The 17,458-nt window shown below is 47.5% G+C and overlaps 1 protein-coding gene across 1 annotated transcript in view; it reads left to right on the top strand.

Annotated features, from left to right (window-relative positions):
* The window catches only part of PIK3AP1 (phosphoinositide-3-kinase adaptor protein 1), a 134,648-nt gene that overhangs the window by 76,695 nt on the left and 40,495 nt on the right, over positions 1-17,458 (top strand). The window lies entirely within an intron of this gene.

The following is a 17,458-nucleotide window of genomic DNA, read 5'->3' as shown; positions in this document are numbered from 1 at the left end:
GCAGAGGGAAAAATAGATCCAGATCCAGTCATGGTTTTTGGTGAAATTTGATGCTCTCTATTGTGCCTGAGGTATGACTAACTAACAGTCATCAAATCAGCCTACTAGTGTAACATTGTCACCCCCAAGTGGTATAATAATACTAGACCCACCAGAGGCCTTATTTGTGGATTGCATAACAGATGAGGTGCAGCACAAATCCTTATTTCAATCTGATTTGCACAGATACTATTACTATTAGATTTCCAGCAAGGTGAATGAGTGCAAGTTGTAGGCATTTGCAGAGAAGCAGAAGCACTGACTGATGGGAGGAACTGGGCCAAGTACAGAGTAGGCCTGCCACCTGCATAATAAAGCATTTTTTCCTCCACAGATCCTCTGCTAGCACCATCCTGAGATGACAATAACAATAAGAGAGCTGAGATGTACATGTTCTGCTGCAATTGTTCTTACATAGGCAGAGTGTATCTCTGTGCTGGTGGACTGCAGGTCATGTACAGTGCACCCGGAAAGTATTCACAGCGCTTCACTTTTTCCACATTTTGTTATGTTACAGCCTTATTCCAAAAATAAGTTTTGTCCTCAAAATTCTACACTAAATACCCCATAATGACAACGTGTAAAAAGTTTTTTGAGATTTTTGCAAATTTAATTAAAAAAAAAAAACAGTAAGAAATCATATTTACATAAGTATTCATAGCCTTTGCCATGAAGCTTAAAATTGAGCTCAGGTGCATCCTGTTTCCATGATCATCCTTGAGATATTCCTACAGCTTAATTGGAGTCCACCTGTGGTAAATTCAGTTCATTGGACATGATTTTGAAAGGCATACACCATAAGGTCCCACACTTGACAGTGCAAGTCAGAGAACAAACCAAGCATAAAGTCCAAGGAATTGTCTGTAGACCTCTGAGACAGGATTGTCTTGAGGCACAAATCTGGGGAAGGGTACAGAAAAATATCTGCTGCTTTGAAGGTCCCATTGAGCACAGTGGCCTTCATCATCCGTAAATGGAAGAAGTTTGGAACCACCAGGACTCTTCCTAGAGTTGGCCGGCCGTCTAAACTGAGCGATTGGGGGAGAAGGGCCCTAGTCAGAGAAGTGACCAAGAACCCTATGGTCACTCTGTCATAGCTACAACATTCCTCTGTGGAGAGATGAGAACCTTTCAGAAGGACAACCAACTCTGCAGCAATCCACCAATCAGGCCTGTATATTAGAGTGGCCAGACGAAAGCCACTCCTTAGTAAAAAGCACATGGCAGTCCACCTGGAGTTTGCCAAAATGCACCTGAAAGACTCTCTGGTCTGATGAGACAAAGATTGAACTCTTTGGCGTGAATGCCAGGCGTTATGTTTGGAACAAACCTGGCACCGCTCAACACTAGGCCAATACCATCCCTACAGTGGAGCATGGTGGTGGCAGCATCATGCTGTGGGGATGTTTTTCAACGGCAGGAACTGGGAGACTAGTCAGGCTAGAGGGAAAGATGAATGCAGCAATGTACAGAGACATCATGGATGAAAACATGCTCCAGAGCGCTCTTGACCTCAGACTGGGGCGACGGTTCATCTTTCAGCAGGTCAACGACACTCAGCACACAGCCAATATATCAAAGGAGTGGCTTCAGGACAACTCTGTGAATGTCCTTGAGTGGCCCAGCCAGAGCCTAGACTTGAATCCAATTGAACATCTCTGGAGAGATCTGAAAATGGCTGTGCACCGACACTTCCCATCCAACCTGATGGAGCTTGAGAGGTGCTGCAAAGAGGAATGGGCGAAACTGCCCAAAGATAGGTGTGCCAAGCTTGTGGCATCATATTCAAAAAGACTTGAGGCTGTAGTTGCTGCCAAAGGTGCATCAACAAAGTATTGAGCAAAGGTTGTGAATACTTATGTACATGTGATTTCTTAGTTGTTTTTTTTTATTACATTTGCAAAAATTTAAAAAAACTTTACACGTTGTCATTATGGGGTATTATGTGTAGAATTTTGAGGACAAAAATGAATTTATTCCATTTTGGAATAAGGCTGTAACATAACAAAATGTGGAAAAAGGGAAGCGCTGTGAATACTTTCCAGATGCACTGTATGTATCTAAAGTTTTCAAGCTTTAAACAGTATATGTAGTTTGGTGTTTGAGAGAACATAACGTATACACAAGTGTGAAACTGTGTTTGCAAGAAGCAGTGGTTCTCACAGAAGGTGTTAACCAAATGGACTGTGTTGGAAACAGTTCTGCTTCCATGTGTCATTTAGTTAAGAGAAGCCATTGGAAGTACTTTACCGCAGTGTGCTTGTATTATAACATTTTGTAGCCTGGTGTAAAACTGTGAGCAATAAGCTCTATGTAGGACAGGGACTTATGACAAATTTATACAGTAGATTTTTTTTTCATATGGAATGAATGCACCAGTTCTAGTCTAGTCACAGTGTAGAAATGTCTGTTGTGCAGCTATGAGCTAGCTCACCAAGTTATGAAGTTTACCAGCAACTCCCTACTAAATGAAACCTCTTCCTGCACTTCTTATATACATAAATAACAAAGCAATATCCATATATTACAGATTTCATAGGGATATTATTTTAATGTTAACCTTATAGTGTTATATAAAAGCCATACAGCAGGGGTGGTTAGACTTTTGGACTTGGTGATCTACTCTAATGGGTAAAAATATTTCGTGATCACCAATTAGGGACATTGGCCCTCATTCAGAGCCGTACGCTCTGAGCAGAGCGCACGCTCTGCATGAGGGCCGGGCTCCATTTTCATGGAGGGTCCTCCTGGACGCTCGTATAGCTGTGGGTCACCACCCACAGGCTATACGAGCGTGCATTTTGATGGCCGCGATGGTCGTGACCATCGCGACCATCGAAATTGCGAGCCGGAGCCTGCGGTTGAGGTTTTCAACCGCAAGCTCCGGAGTGATTTTGGCTCTATCAGAGCCAAAATCACTCCCACTGACATCACTAGTGATGTCAGTGGGCCGGCTTCTGACGGGAGGCGTTCCCGTGGGAACGCCCCCGTCAGGGAGGCACGCCCCCGGCACGCCCACCAAAGGGGGCGTGCTGTCAATCAACATTGACAGCACGCCCCCTTTGATCGGACACAACGAGCGAAGGAAAGTCCTTCGCTCGTCGTGTCTGGCGCATGCGCACGACGGAGCTCCCTCCGTCGTGCGCATGCTCAGTGCAGACCATCGACCCACTTGCGAGCGGACAGCCGCTCGCGAGTGGGTCTGAATCAGGCCCATTGCACGTAACTGTGGCATGGGTGTGTGGTCTCTCACCTCCCCCCATCACCACCAACAAACGGCAACTTCCTGTCAATCACTCTATGAGGGGACTGCCTGCCCATTGCGTACGCATCCCGATTGCAGCATCCAGTTTGTGCACATGCGCTGCAACTTATACACATGTACAGAATGCAAACATCGCCCAGTTGCGTGCGTCTTAGTACTTGCGTTCCTTGCTGAATCAGACCCCCAGTCTATTATATCCAGTTTCTATATCTGGTAAACAAGTCTCCAATACCATCTTGCACACCAGCCTGGTTTTTACCACTGAGACTTGTTCTTACAGCCACCATCGGTTCCAGCCGATACCTCCAACCATCTGTCCCATCTGATACTTACAAAATTGGACTCTTATCAATTAAGTTCCTCAATTCATCAGCATCGGTTCCAACCGATCAAGTTCATCAATTCATTAACATCGGTTCCAACCGATCAAGTTAATCAATTCATCAACATCGGTCCCAACCGATCAAGTTCATTAATTCATCAACATCGTACTTAGGCCCTCATTCAGAGCCACTCGTTAGCGGCAGTACGCTCGTTCCGAGCGATGTTTGCACATCTGCGCATGCGTACGCTTTTTAGTACGCATGCGCGAACCAGTCAGTGCGGCCGAAAATCGTTTGTACGCTATATAGCGAGTGCCTGCTATTTTGAGTGACAGAATGAGGCGTATGTGGGTGGTAACAGGGGAAGGTGCTTGAAAATGGGGGGTGGAGATCCGAACGCAGGCGTGCTTAAAGGTCAAAACGGGCGTTTTATGGGTGTGTATATTTAAAACAGCAGCGTCAATGACCACGTCACTGGGTTATTTTAGAGCCAGAACTGCTCGCAAATTTGTGGTAGCAAACACCAACCACAAGAATAGCGAGCAGTTCATACGCTGGTCGATGTACTCGATTAATCTAATAAATAGCGGACATGACGTATGGTGCGAGCGGCCAGGGGGCGTTTTTAACAAATAAACGAGCGTATGTTTTGCTCGTTCGTTCAGACTTAGAGGTGTGAACAGACTGCAATGTGCGTACGGATCATTTGAATAGCCACCCCTTGTTTTTAAACGAACGACCGCAAATAGCGAACGGCTCTGAATGAGGGCCTTACATCAATTAAGTTCCTCAATTAATCAACATCGGTCCCAACCAATCAAGTTCTTAAATTCGTCAACATCAGACTCTTATCAATGAAGTTCTTCAATTCATCAACATCGGTCCCAACCAATCAAGTTCATCAATTCATTAACATCGAACTCATATCAATTAAGTTCTTCAACATTGGTCTTAAACCGATCAAATTCATCAATTCTTTAACATTTCTTCAAATCCTCAACATCGGTCTCAAACCGATCCAGCTCTCAATCCAGCATCATCGGTCTCAATTCGATTCTGCCCATTCATTCAGTATTATCATCTCCAGTGTTCATTCCAACCTGCTGTTTAATAAAGACATTCCATTCTTGTTCTCTCCTTCAGATCCATCATCCATTGCCGGATCCCTATCTCCCCTTCAGCCTCCCACGCGTGTTCCTACCCAAACCAACCCTCAGGCATTGCATGGCACATGTAGCTCATCTTCTCTGGGACCCATTTAGTATACTGGTAAAGCTGGATCCAGCACACAGGATGGGAGAGGGATCATCATAGGATCGGCAATATCACTCAGCTGCCTCAGTGACCTTTCATTGGTCTATAACTTATTTACCTGCAACTTTAGAAAACGATGACGTGTGGCGAGGTCAATGGCTGAGGAGGCACACATGGAAATGGGTTTGAGGGCTGAGAGCCTGTCTCACCCCCTACTCAATGTAACTCTCCCCTCACTACACTAAGCTTCAGTATCCATTCATTCTCCTACCTGCATTACTGTGTCTTCTCTTGCTGCTGCTGACTGAGGTCCGATCTCGAAACACTGCAGTGCACTTCCTGGTCACATCACATATCCAAGGTGTCCATCAGTGCTCAAGGCATGCCTCCCATACTCAGAGGCATGCCTCTATTCGCTCTATTTCTGTGCAGCTTACTGCCCGTGGTGTGGCTCCACCCCCCATCTTTGCAAGCAGTGTCTGACATACAGAAGTGTGGCTGAGCTGTCACTGCCTCATCTCTCATCTTCCTGCAGTCCTAGAGAGCTCACAGAGCTGGTGAGTGCTAACTATAAAAATTGTTACAATAAACAAAGAAGAAGTTTATGAGTTATAAATATCTTCTTTCTATTATTCTAATCAGTTTTATATCAAATCTCAGGAGTATGACAGGGGAGGCCTACTCTGACTGCACGTCCCTGCTATAAAATCAGACTCATTGCAGCATATTAATAACTAGGCCTGTCCATGTGTGTTAGAAGTGTTATCGTTAGGCTTATCATACTAATCCTTTAAACTGGAACACTCATGAATTACACAGGTTCTGTGGCTGATTAAAACCAGGTGAATTGTAGGCTTGAAGTCATCCAGCCATAGAACCTGTGTAATTCATGAGTGTCCCTGCTTAACGGGATAGGGTGGGATGCACTAAGCATCGCATCTGCGATGTGGTACAACCTGACACTTATGTACTTAGAAATACAATTTACAGAGCAAAGGACAGCTCTCCCGATAAGAGCTACCCTTTGCAATAGCTAGATGCTAGAACATCGTTTTTCAACCGCTGTGCCGCTGCACACTAAGGGCCTGATTCAGACCTGCTCACAAGCGCTATGCGCTCGCAAGTGGGTCGCTGGTTGTGCATTGCGCACGCGCAAGCCCCGTAGCGAGTGAGAAATTCACTCGCTCCGGGGCTCGCTACAAACGGGGCGGCTGTCGATGTTGATCGACAGCTTGCCCTGTTTTGTAGGCGGGGTGGCTGGACAAACGGAGGCATTCCTGAAGGAACGCCTGCCGTTTGTGGGCGGCCCTACTGACATCACCAGTGATGTCAGTAGTGAGCTTCCGGCTCAATATATAGCCGGAAGCTCACTGGGGCTTGCGGAAGACGAGACCCTAACACAAGGGTCTCGTCGCAAGCCCGATGGTTGCGACCATCGTGACCATCACCTGGCGGCTCGCAAAGGCTGTGGGTTGTCACCCACAGCTTAGCGAGCGACCAGCAGGCCGGCTTAAAAAAAAAAAGCGGCCGCCCTCATTCAGACGAGCGCTATCTTTTTGCGAGCGGCTCTGAATGAGGTCCTAAGAGCGGTTCTCAAATGTGCCCCCAGAGATGCCCGTAGATCATCACCACAATATCGGACTTGGGCACCGATGGGATCTTCTGGGTGGCCCAGACGCGCCCGACTTATGACATAGGTCATGAAGGCCATGTCGCCTTCCCACCCGCCCAGTGTTGCTCCCTGCTCCTCACTGCTCCATGACAGAGAGAGTCAGGCTCTCTGGCTCTCCCTCTACATAAGCTCCAGAGGGAGGGAGAGGGAAACCGAGCTCCTTCACAGTAGGGGGCAGTGTATTTTTATTTATTTTATTACTGAGGGGGCCAATGTGTGTAATTACTGTGGGGGCCAATGTGTGTGTAATTACTGTGGGGGCCAATGTGTGTGTAATTACTGTGGGTGCCAATGTGTGTGTAATTACTGTGGGGGCCAATGTGTGTGTAATTAATGTGGGAACCAATGTGTGTAATTACTGTGGGGGCCAATGTGTATTTAATTACTGTGAGGGGTCAATGTCTGTAATTAATGTGGGGGCTAATTTTTTATTACTGTGGGGGCCATTGTGTTTTATATTTTTGCTGTGGGGGATAATGTGTGTGTTTGTTTTCCTGTGGGAGCCAATGTCTGTTCTTTTGAGGTTGGACATGGTGCCACGATTGCATTAGGCATTAGGCTCCCTGCCCCCGCTATTCAAAGACATGATTGTAGAACAGAGGGGTGATGCTACGGCGACATGATTCAATGTGACTCGCTTCAAAAAACTCCAGGGATGCCCACTTCACTTGGGAAGTGGACGCCATGTGGGAAGTTGGACCACTCTATCGGGAGTCCTGGAGAGCCCCCCAATATTTAGGACTCTCCCAGACATGCCACAAGAGTTGGTAACAGTGCTCAATTGCTTCTTAGCACCTTAATGTTTCTGGTAATGCATTACACAAAACAAACCTTTAACCACTTAGCTGACTCTCAGAAATTGCAGGATTTTTTTTTTAAGTTAACTTTAGTTAGAATATATATTTTTTAATGGTTTTAAACATTTTATTGGAAAAAAAAAATTCAACCCCCCCATCTCCATGGGCTCCCATTGTAACAGTACCCAACCGTGAGGTGCAGTAGAACCCACAGCGACAATATGTCCTCTGTTGCTGTCACCAGTTACCCCCACTGAGGCATCCCCCCCTACATCCACCCAGGAACAAATTCCCCCGCCCCCCCTGGCTTTACCCACCAACCTAGGGCACTTACCTCCCCATCCTGCAGAGCGGAGCATAGGGCAGATGGGACTGTTGATCAGTCCACACTCCTGCAGCTGATCTCTGCACATGCAGAGATCAGCCAAACGGTGCTCAGGGAAAACCAAAGTTGCGTACACACTAGATGATATTTTAAATGATTTAGCTGATTTTGATTGTGCAAATTGTTCAGTGTGTGAACGATAACGATGCCGATGTGTGTTCCGCTGGTCGTTGCTCGCATCCTCAGATCTTCCCTGCATACAGGAAGATCTGGCATTCTCATTAACGATTCGCCGTAGACTGGTCAGTGTGTACGCACTACCGAATGATCAGGCGATATGGTTACAGTATATAGTTAACGATCTTAACCACCAAACGACACACAATATGTCGTTTGGTCATTTGTTAGATTGCACAGTGTGTATGCACGATATTGTTTGTACGGTAGTTCCAGGGAGTTCAAGGGAAATCGGTGACGACATCGCATCATTTGCAGGTCGTCTAGTGTGTAGGGGCCTTAAGTTCCCCTCCTAGTACTTGTTATTGATGCATGCGCCCCAGAGTGCCAATCGTATCGCATTCCGGGGTGCGATTTCAGCATTGGTGTTGGTGGTCACAGACCATGACATCGCTACTAGGGGGCCGGAGGAGGAAATCTGTTCTGCATATGTGCAGACCAGCTTTACTCATTTCAAAGCTGGGGGATGGTTGCAGACAGCACGTTCGTATGGGATGTGTTCAGCTGGCTGAGGTCGCATCCCATGTAACCACGCCAGATAACTAATTAAAAAATTGTATTTGTGTACGTGCGTATAGGTCCATTTGCTTACATTACACTGAGGACAATCAGTGTCAAAATCCATTTCTAATGGTGCGTACACACGGAGCGATCAGCCAGCGATATAATATCGCTGGCTGATCAGCCTGCACCCTGAGTGGTGTGCTGGATGATCGATATCGATCATCCAGCACACCACCAACTTACAAACGACAATAGTTGATCGCGTGTCCCTACCAACTTACCAAGGACTATAGTTAATCGTGGGTCCCTATAGTAACCTGCTTGATATCGAGCAGGTTGGCCAGCATGCAGGGCCGATGGACGATATCGCTATCGTCCATACATGCCCGCGCATCGCTGGTCGTTGGTAGGTTGGTAGGGAGCAAACAATGCACAATTTTAACGATATGAACCATATCGCTATCGTTCAAATCGTGCATTAATATCGCTCCGTGTGTACGCACCATAGGGCTTTGAGAATGTGAATTAAGGCCCTCATTCAGAGCCGTACGCTCTGAGCAGAGCGCACGCTCTGAATGAGGGCCGGGCTCCATTTTCATGGAGCGTCCTCCTGGACGCTCGTATAGCTGTGGGTCACCACCCGCAGGCTATACAAGCGTGCTTTGTGATGGCCGCGATGGTCGAGACCATCGCGACCATCGAAATTGCGAGCCGGAGCCTGCGGTTGAGGTTTTCAACCGCAAGCTCCGGAGTGATTTTGGCTCTATCAGAGCCAAAATCACTCCCACTGACATCACTAGTGATGTCAGTGGGCCGGCTTCTGACGGGAGGCGTTCCCGTGGGAACGCCCCCGTCGGGGAGGCACGCCCCCGGCACGCCCACCAAAGGGGGCGTGCTGTCAATCAACATTGACAGCACGCCCCCTTTGATCGGACACAACGAGCGAAGGACTTTCCTTCGCTCGTCGCGTCTGGCGCATGCGCACGACGGAGCTCCCTCCGTCGTGCGCATGCTCAGTGCATAACATCGACCCACTTGCGAGCGGACAGCCGCTCACGAGTGGGTCTGAATCAGGCCCTAAATTCTTTCAATGAACTTAATGTATATGAGGCCGTAATTCCAGGATCACCAACTTTATTTTGCATTATTCCCATAGAGTCTGTCTCATTGTTATCCACGGGTTAAGGTTTGGAAGGCCTGGCTCTGCATTGTAGAACTATGGATCAGCTTGGTATCTGTAGGCAAAATCTAGTACTGAGAGGGCAGCATAAGCAGAAAACAGTAATTATGCAGAGATCATCATAGAATGGGTGATACAGATAAGGCAAAGTACAATCACAGTATCAATGCAACTGAACGTCCCTTTACTCTGCATAAGTTCTTACATACTATGCAGCTGCTAGAACTCTGCAGCACATTCAGGGTAAAAGTTACAGTAAGGATAAGCAAGTGCCATTGTACTTTTGGACAGGGGGAATCGAGAGGTGAAGTGGCCCTCGAAATGGTCACAACACGCTGCCACTCCCCGTTACCACCCCCAAACTCTCCCTGACTAAACACTGCACTGTGTACAGCTCATAGGGCCTTATGTACAGTTGCCTGCAAACGTAATTACAAAATGCATCTGGATAAAGGAGCATTTCGCTCCCTATTCTGAGTTGCCCAGACACACAAAATGTGGCCAACTCTGCATAGGTAGCAATAGCAACTCCCTCCCCTTGCAGGTAACAAAAGCAGATGCCCCAGCAAAAGGACATGAGGTGTGGCTTTACTGTCAGTATACATAGCAATGCATCATACACATTACAGTAGTGACTGGAGAGTGCAGAAAAAGTACCTAGTTTGATTGAAGTATGTGAAATGCTAATGCTAAGCAATCAAGATGTAAATATTATTTATTTTTATGAACAACACTAATAAACATTATGGACAGCATTCCTCCTCCTCCTCTCAAACAGAGTAGAATACTAGTTTATTTTGTGTAAAGAGAGTATTCATCACAATGTATTCCTGCTTCTAAATCAGCACTTCAACTTAATTTGCATTAATGGGTGTGACACATCTGACCAGTCAGACGCAGCCTTTGGCCGTCATCATCAGCATTTCGCAATTGCACTAGGTTATGAGTACCCGCAAGTCCAGACCCTCCAAACGTGTACATAAGCGACTTTTCGCCAGCCATCTTGAGTGATGTCAGTGGGAGAGATTTTGGCTCTGTTAGAGCCGAAAGCTCTCTGGGGCTTGCGGCAACAAGACCCTACCACAAGGGTCTCGTCGCAAGCCCGATGGTCGCGATGGTCTTCCTGGCCGCTCGCTATAGCTGTGGGTGGTCATATATAGTGCCCCCAGCAGTAGTCCCCCCCCATGCAGTGCCCCCAGTAGTGCTCCCCCTTATGCAGGTCCTCAGCAGTGATCCCCCCTATCCAGTGCCCTTATACAGTGCCCCCCTTCAGTGGTCCTCCCTATTTAGTGCCCCAGTAGTGGTCCCCTAGTAGTAAGCTCCTTATATAGTGCCCCCAGTAGTAGTTTCCATCCGCAGTAGTAGTCCCCAGTAGAGGTTCCCCATCCCGATGCAGTGCCCCCAGTTGTAGTCCCCAGTAGTGCCCCACCCCCAGTAGAGGTCCCCCCAGTAATGGTGGCCCCGATGTGCAGACACACAAGTTAAAAAAAAATACACTTCCCTAAATCCGCGCTCCGGCTCCAGCCACTGCTCCCACCTCCACACGTCAATCCTCCCGGGTTGGCGCGCTCTGCATTATGGGAGAGATGTCATGACATCTCTTCCATTACCCACTGCAAGAGCCGGAAGGCGGAGCTCATGACTCTACACACTCTTGCCTCATGTCATCTGTCAGTCTCCCCTCTCCCCTAGATTGTAAGCTCCTAGGAGCAGGGTCCTCCTCCCCACTGTCTCACAGCCTTCGTCTCTAGCACTTCTATGACAGCCTTCACCTTCCCAGCTGTATTGTGTATGGAGAATTGTGTTGCTAAATTTTACTTGTACTCTGTTTATAAGTTGGTTACTGTATTGTATTGTAATGTTCTGTGTCCCTTTACTGTATATGTACGGCACTGCGGACCTCTTGTGGCGCCCTATAAATAAAATGTAATAATAATAATAATAATAATGACTGAGCTCCAGCCCGGCTCTTGCAGTGAGTCTGTCTGACTCTCATACACTGCGGTCGGCGCTACACTGCCTAGCTAGGGCAGGCCGGTACCGTGGCACCGGTCCTACGGCGCCCAGGACACACGCCCTGCTCGACCCCCCCTTAGTTACGCCACGCAGGTCCCCATTGCTAGGTATAGCTAATGGTATCCTTAGATGACAATATCCAGTGCTTTTTTTCTATGTACGGATGCAGTCAAACTAATGTTGCCCCACACACAGTAAGTGCTAACATCAACATTAATTTCTCCATTCAGAACTAGTGTTCCTCTAAATCTGGCCAGAAAACAGGTTTGTGCAAACAGAGGTTAAAATTTCAGCTTTCTTTTTTGGCAGTAATGTAGGAGTCATAGAGTTCTAATAGGAGATCTGTGCAAGCCCCAACCTTTCTGCAAGAAGTTCTGTCCATATAGGGGTGCAGAGAGGGGGGTTGTACTACTTACCCGGGCCCAGGTCAGTTGTAGGGGCCCAGGTCAGCTGCTGCCACTGGCCGCTGTACAGCAACGCGACTGGATGCAACTGGTGTACCTCGAACACAAACAATGAGCCACAAATTTGGATATGCAGGCTTGAATCGTGGTCCACAACTGACGTACCCCAAATTTGTTTAGATTCTTCCAATTGCTGAACTTTGAGTTCGAAATTTTCAAGCATCTCTACTGGAATTTATAGCTTCATCACCCCGGAATATCTGAAGTAGCCAAAGAAACTTTTTGGAGAACTTGATGCTCACCCACATATAATAGACTGCATTGTATACACTAAAAGCAGTATTTCATTGAATATTACATTTAGTTTAAATTCCCTGGGGACATTTTAGGGACAACACAAAGAGGTGTATTTTAAACAGTCTATTGTAAAACATTTTTTTTTAAAAGTGATGCAACAGAAGAATGTAGGGACTGTTTTCTACAGTACACGTGAACAGACAGCTTATGTAGACTCATTAGTTGTTTCATATTTTCGGCCAAACATCTAAAAGCTTCACCGTCTGGAAGGCATCAAGAACCTGAGAAAGTGACATGCTGCTTTCCTTGCTGTGTGAATAGTTTTATGCCCACACCCAAAATGTGCAGTACAATCAGGGCTATTTTTTCTGGAAAAATAGGTTCAGGAACTGTGGTTGAGCTACAGAAAAACAATTATAAATATTTTATATACTTATATATAAAGTATTTAGAAAATAAGGCACTCAAAGGGCCTTTAAAATAAAACTTATCTTATGGAAAATACATTTTGGCCAGGACATTGGACCTCATTCAGACCCGGTCGCAAGCGCTGAGCGCTCGCAACCGGGTCGATGTTTAGGCCCTGCGCACGCGCAGCAGCCGCAACTGCGCGTGCCCAAACCCCGAAATTCTCTCGCTCCGGAGCTCACTACAAAAGGGGCGGCTGTCGATGTTGATCAACAGCTCGACCCGTTTTGTAGGCGTGGCGGGGGGTGGTTTCACAAATGGAGGCGTTCCTTAAGGAACGCCTGCCGTTTTGAGGGCGGCTGCACTGACATCATCAGTGATGTAAGTGGAGAGCTTCCTGCTCCATCAGAGCAGGAAGCTCCCTGGGGCTTGCGGTTGCCAAGACCCAACCTTAGGGTCTCGTCGCAAGCCCCGATGGTCGCGATGGACCCACAGCTTAGCTAGCGACCTGGAGGCCGCACTTGAAAAGTCAAGCGGCCACCCTCATTCAGAGCGAGCGCTTCTTGCGACCGCCTCTGAATGAGGGCCATTATGTCATAGTTAGTGAGAGGTTAATGCTGAAAAATAGCACTGAGTACAATTATATTACACGGGAAGGCTGACTGTGTAATTAAAGTTTGGATTCTGGGCCTGATTCAGACCCGCTCGCGAGCGCTATGCGCTCGCAAGCGAGTCGATGGTGGCCCAGTGCGCATGCGCACGACGGAGCCGGCTCCGTCGTGCGCATGCACGAGACCCAGATAGCGACGGGCAAACCGTCGCTCCGGTTCTCGTACCAAAGGGGACGTGCTGTCGATGTTGAGTGACAGCATGCCCCCTTTGGTGGGCGGGCCGGGGGCGTGGCTGGCCAGACGGAGGCGCTCCCATGTGAACGCCTACCGTCTGGGGCCGGCCCCACTGACATCACAAGTGATGTCAGTGGGTGAGCTTTCGGCTCTATTAGAGCGAAAGCTCTCTGGGGTTTGCGGCAACGAGACCCTACCACAAGGGTCTCGTCGCAAGCCTGATGGTCGCGATGGTCTTGACCATAACGACAATCATCAAGGCAGCTCACTATAGCTGTGGGTGGTCACCCACAGCTATGCGAGCGGCCAGGAGGCCGTTCGAAAAAAACAGAAGGCCGGCCCTGATTCAGAGCGAGCGCTCTGTCAGAGCGTCCGGCTCTGAATCAGGCCCTCAGTTCGAGAAAGAGACAGCAGTCATTTAAAAGTTAAATGTTATAAATAACAGGGTAACTTACAATTTTGTGTCAAAGGCATTTGTTCCTTGTAAACATTTTTTGTTCTTTGTACAAAGACCTTTGTGCCTAAAGGATTACATATATTTACTTTGGATGTCACCAAAATTAATTTTGGTTCTTGTTCTAATGTGGTTGTGTTAGAATAAATTACATTAATTGCCAGGTCTTACTCAGAGCAACAAAAATGGCCAGAGCAACTAAGTCAACAAAACAAGATAAAACTTGTAATCCAAACCCAATGCCAAAAGTGATTTTAGTTTTTAGTTTTACCTAAAGGTGGGTTCACACTATACAGATATATCTGCAGATGATGGTTATTCATACACACTGAACGGCCATCATCTGTGTCTGGCTGCGGGTCCTGGAGGCCTGGGGGCATGTCTGGGTGTGTCCTGGTGGGCGGGAGGAGTGTCCTACCCCCCTCTCCGTGGCTGCCGCTGTGTGTGTACGGGCAGGGCCGGCTCTAGACATTGTGGAGCTCAGGATGAAAGTTCCCAGTTGCCCTCCCCCGGAACACCCCCAATTCATCATACTGTGGGGTGTGCCCAGCACTTACGGAGGTGCTGAGCTTCCCCCAAGCTCTCCCCTCATGGCGAATAGTTGCCATGCGCAGTAAAGCGCCTTACACAGTATGTCTTACACAGTAATGGCCTTTATAACACATTATGCCACTCACAGTAATGCCCTTTATAACACATTATGCCACACGCAGTAATGCCCTTTATAACACATTATGCGACATACAGTAATGGCCTTTATAACACATTATGCCACACGCGGTAATGGCCTTTATAACACATTATGCTATACGCAGTAATAACCTGTATAGCACATTATGCCACACACAGTAATGCCCTGTATAATACATTACGCCACACACAGTAATTACCTTTATAATGCATTATCCCCAATTCTATTTAGACCACACAGTAGTAGTCCCTTATTCATGTTATGACACACAGTGGTGCCCCTTTTACACAATGCCCAAATTAGTGTCCCTTATACACAAGGCCCACAGTAGTAGTGCTCCTAATACAATGCCCACAGTAGTAGTGCCCCTTATACAATGCCCACAGCAGTGGTGCCCACAATGGTAATGCCTCCATTGGTAATGCCCACAGTAATGCCCCCATTAGTAGTGCCCACATTGGTAATGTCCCCAATAGTAGTGCCCCAATTGGTAATGATCCCAGTGATAATGACCCCATTAGTAATGTCCCCTATTAGTGCCCTCAGTAGTAATGCCCCTATAGTAATCCCCCCAGTAGTAATGCCATCTATAGTAGTGATGCCCCCAGTAGCAGTGCCCCCATTGGTAATGCCCCCAATAGTAGTGTCCCCAGTGGTAATAACCCCAGTAGTAGTGCCCTCATTGGTAATCTCCCCAATAGTAGTGTCCCCAGTGGTAATGCCCCCTATAGTAGTGCCTACCATAGTAATGCCCCCTATAGTAGTTCCCCCAGTAGTAATGCCCCCATTAGTAATGCTCCCCAGTAGTAATGCCCCCATTAGTAATGCCCCCCAGTAGTAATGCTCCCATTAGTAATGTTCCTTACAGTAGTTCCCCCAGTAGTAATGGCCTCATTAGTAATGCTCCCCAGTAGTAATGCCCCCAGTAGTAATGCCAACTATAGTAGTGCCCCCAGTAGTAATGCCCCGATAGTAATGCTCCCCAGTAGTAATGTCCCCTATAGTAGTGCCCACAGTAGTAATGCTCCCATTATTAGTGCCCCCATTAGTTGTGCCCCCAGTAGTAATGCCCCCATTAGTAATGCCCCCTATAGTCATGCCTCCAGTAGTAATGCCCCTTATAGTAATCCACCCAGTAGTAATGTGCCTATAGTCGTGCCCCCAGTGCTGGTGCTTCTGAAATAAAAACAAAATACAAACACATTACTTACCTTAAGCCCTGATCCTGCTTCCGCTGCCGTCCGGTCTGACCGCTTCTCCACGGATCTATGGGAGAGAGCATCATGCCGTCCCTCCCATAGTGCTCCCTGCCGGAAGCCGGAGCTCAGGAGTGAGCTCCGGCTTTCGGCTGCTGCTGCAGGGAGGGAGCCGGGTTCCCACTGGTAACAAATCTCAGCGGGCGCCCAGCAAATGCAGCCTGCCTGCGGCGGCTAGCGGGGGGGGGGCCGAAGCAGTTTTTTTTCCTTCTTCTGGGTCTCAGTAGCACCCTCTAGGGACCGACGCTCCGGGATGACGGCCCTGTTAGCCCGCCCCTAGAACCGTCACTGTGTACGGGCGGTCTCATCGGCCAATATATCTGTCAGTGTGTACCCAACATAACTGTATTGTAATCACGTTTGACCTTCTTATCTACATGAAAGGGAGTAGATACTGTTAACATGATACAGAATAGGAACAAGAGCAGACCAAATAGCCTCATCTACACTATGTGCAGTGCTGTCAAGACATAGGTCAGGCTAAGGATGAACATCGATAACCAATATTTTAGTTTTATCGTTTTTCAGACCGATATGCAATATTTCTGCCTGTACAGTATGTGTAATATATCACAGGGATTGATTCTGACATTTTGATACATTTTTCTTATCCACCCATCTGCTTTTCCCATCTTTGCTCTCTCTTGCATCCATTTGGGGCAGTGGTGTAATTCTCTGAGAGAGCCAATCTGAAGACACCAAGGTGTCTTCTGAAAGGCTCTTTCAACCTCTCAGAGAATCTCAGATCAGCAACTCCAACTCTCAGACCTGGTTTTGGCTGCGACTGGCATGTGCATTATTGAATACCGAAACCCAAGAATATCAATATTACACTGGAAATAAAAATACATTTTTATATATATATATATACATAAATGGGATATAAAAATGAGGACTCCAGACAGGCAGGTACTTGGTAAAGCAGTGTCTTTTATTGGCACCAGACACTACACTGCACTTTAGCATACGTGAAATTAGGCCTGCACATATACAGGCACATAATAGAAAATAAACAAACAAACATAAAAGTCCCAGCACTCCTTGTGCTAATCAGTCAGCAGTGGCTTGCAGCCACAATTTGGGCATGCTCTCCCAGCATAGCCCTTGGACACTGGCACTACAACACTGTGTTCCTACTTTCTGGCTGCTACTCAGCATATGGGCAACGAGTAGTGGCGTAACTTCATCCCAGGTGCCCGGAGGCAAGATAAATGTTGGTACCCCCCCCAAAAAAAAACTAAAATGTACCACCCCCCCCAGCACCTATGCCAGCCCCAGCTGCCGCCGCCCCCCTTATGCAGTTCCTATTATATAATGCCCCCAGTAGTGGTCCCCCTATGCAGTGCCTGCCTATGTAGTGCTCTCCAGTAATGGTCCCCCTATGCAGTACCTCCAGTAGTGAGCCCCCTGTAGTTGCCCCCAGTAGTGAGCCCCCTGTAGTTGCCCCCAGTAGTGAGCCCCCCTGTAGTTGCCCCCAGTAGGGAGCCCCTT

The sequence above is a fragment of the Taudactylus pleione genome, unplaced genomic scaffold, assembly GCF_031769625.1.
Source record: "Taudactylus pleione unplaced genomic scaffold, aTauple2 ptg000016l, whole genome shotgun sequence".
NCBI lineage: Eukaryota > Metazoa > Chordata > Amphibia > Anura > Myobatrachidae > Taudactylus > Taudactylus pleione.
This window is presented reverse-complemented; position numbering and strand designations above follow the sequence as displayed.